This window comes from Lontra canadensis, unplaced genomic scaffold (genome assembly GCF_010015895.1).
Source record: "Lontra canadensis isolate GAN:19392208 unplaced genomic scaffold, GSC_riverotter_1.0 scaffold27, whole genome shotgun sequence".
In the NCBI taxonomy this organism is placed as follows: Eukaryota; Metazoa; Chordata; class Mammalia; order Carnivora; family Mustelidae; genus Lontra; species Lontra canadensis.
The window spans coordinates 12,726,008-12,728,890 of NW_022631021.1; the positions used below are offsets into that span (position 1 = coordinate 12,726,008).

The following is a 2,883-nucleotide window of genomic DNA, read 5'->3' on the forward strand; positions in this document are numbered from 1 at the left end:
GGAGTTACATAATCCTTTCTTTAAAATGTCTTTATGGCTATGGATTTAGTTAGATTATTAGCAACATTATTTAATTTACCTGGCTGATTTTTAATATGAAGGAATTCTAAAATCTCACCCACATGATTTTAATATATTAACATAAATATCTCAAAACTTTATCTTAATAAAAGTGAAAGGGATTAAAGAATTTTGAATTCTGAAAAACATCAAAAGTGCTTGATTTTATTCTTCACGTAGTAGAGTCTCTCTAATTGGAAGTGTACATATTTATGAATTTTAGATTCTTCTAATTTACTAAAATTTTATCACTGTGAAATTCACCTTTTACTTTCTGGTTATACTCTGTGTCCTGAAGTTAATATATTAATATAGCTACTACAACTATTCTGTATTGACTGTTTTCTTGGGACATCTATTTTCCATGTACTTACTTTCAACTGATTTGTTTCTTAAAACAGACATAATTCAGAGATATCAGGAGTTCAGTTCCAGAGCACAATAAAGTGAATATCACAGTAAAACAAAACACAAGAATTTTTTGGTCTCTCAGTGCATAAAAAATTATATTTTGCTGCAGTCTATTAAGTGTATAATAGCATTATGTCTAAAAAATTTATATTCCTAGTTAAAATACTTTATGACTAAAAGATGCTGATCATCATCTGCTTGCAGAGGGTGTTGCCTGGGAGTTTGATGGCTGCTGAGTGATCACAGTGGTGGTTGCTGAAAGTGGGGGTGGCTGTGGCAACTTCTTAAAATAAGACAACAACGAAGCTTGCCACATCATTTGACTCTTCCTCTGATGGCTTTTCTGTAGTATGCAATGCTGTTTGATAGCATTTTAGCCATAGTAGAAGTTTTTTCAAAATTGGAGTCAGTCATCTCAAACTCTACTGCTGCTTTATGAATTAAGTTTAGGTAATGGTCTAAATCCTTCATTGTCATTTCAACAATCTTTGCAGCATCTTTGCTAGAAGTAGTTTCTATCTCAAGAATCTATTTTCTGTGCTCATCCATAAGAAGCAACTCCTCACTCATTCAAGTTTTATCGCAAGATTGCAGCAACTCAGTCCCATCTTTAGGCTCCACTTCTGTTCTCCTGCTGTGTCACCATTTCTACAATTACTTCCTCCACTGAAGTCTTAAACTCCTCAAAGTCCTCCATGAGGCTTGGATTCAACTTCTTCCAAAGTCCTGTTAATGTTGATATTTTGACTTCTTTGCATGAGTCACAGATGTTCCTAATGGCATCTAGAATGGTGAATCCTGTCCAGGTTTTCAATGTACTTTTCCCAGATCCATCAGAAGAATCACTGTTTATGGCAGCTGGAGCTTTATAAAATATATTTTGTATATAATAAGACTTGGAAGTTGAAATTGCTCCTTGATCTAATGGCTGCAGAGTGGATGTTGTGTTAGCAAGCATGAAAACAACATTAATCTGGTTGAGCATCTCCATCAGTGCTCTTGGGTAACCAGGTGCATTCTCCATGAGTAGTCATATTTTAAAAGAAATCTTTTTTTTTTTTCTCTGAGCATTAGGTCTCAACAGTGGGCTTAAATATTCAATAAACCATGTTACAAACAGATGTGCTGTCATCTGGGCTTTATTGTTTCACTTATGGAGCACAGGCAGAATAGATTCAGCATACTTCCCAAGGGCCCTAGGATTTTCAGAATGGTAAATGAGCGCTGGCTTCAACTTTGAAGTCATCAGTTGCATTAGCCCCTAATGAGGCAGTCAGCTTCTCCTCAGAAGGTCTGAAGCCAGCTTTGACTTCTCTCTAGCTATAAAAGTCCTAGATGGCATCTCCATTTCATCTACATTGAAAATCCGTCGTTTGGTGCAGGCGTCTGCACTAATTCGCTCAGCGAGGTCTTCAGATGACTTCCTGCAGCTTCTACCTCAGCACCAGCTGCTTCACCTTATACTTTAATTGTATGGAGATGTCCTCTTTCCCTCAACCTCATGAACCAACCTCTGCCAGCTTCAAATTTTTCTTCAGCTTCCTCACCTCTCTCAGCCTTCACAGAATTGAAGAGAATTATAGCCTCGCTCTGGTTTAGACTTTGGCTTAAGGGAATGCCGTGACTGGTTTGATCTTCTATTCAGACCACTACAGCGTTTTCCATACTAGCAATGCATTTATTTCACTTTCTTATCATTCATGTGTTCCCTGGAGTAGCACTTTTAATTTCCTTTAAAACTTTTCCTTTGCATTCAGAACTTAACTAACTGATATAAGAGGCCTAACTTCTGGCCTGTCTTGGCTTTCAACGTGCCTTCCTCACCGAATTTAATCATTTCTAACATTAAATTGAAAGTGAGAGACATGAAGCTCTTCCTTTCACTTGAATACTTAGAGACCATTGTGGGGTTATTGATTGACCTAATTTCAAAATTGTTTTGTCTCAGGAAATAGGGAGACCTGAGGAGAGGGAGAGAAATGGGAGAATGACCACCTGGTGGAGCAATCAGAACATACATCTGTATTAGGTCCACTGTCTTCTATGGGCACAGGTCATGGCACCCAAAATAATTATCATAGTAAATCAAAGATCACTGATTACAGTGATATATAACAATAGTGAAAAAGTTTGAAATATTGTGAGAATTACCAAAATGGGGCACAGAAGCATGAAGTGAGCAAGGGTTGATGGTAAAATGGCACTGATAGACTTGCTCAAGGCAGGGTTGCCATAAACTTTCATTTCCTGCAAAGCACAATAAAGCAAGGCACAATAAAATGAAATATGCCTTTATTTAATGTAAGTTCTGAAGGCAGCAGAGTTGAGTTTCATGTTTGTTTGTTTAAATCCATTTTTGTAATCTGTGGATTTTAACTGGAGCCCTTAGTCAATTAGCACTTAAGTATTGAT

At 36.9% G+C, this 2,883-nt stretch overlaps 1 pseudogene; it reads right to left on the minus strand.

The window, feature by feature from the left end:
• Positions 1-661: 661 nt before the first annotated feature.
• Positions 662-2,374, minus strand: LOC116871775 (annotated as a pseudogene).
• Between the last annotated feature and the right edge of the window lie 509 nt (positions 2,375-2,883).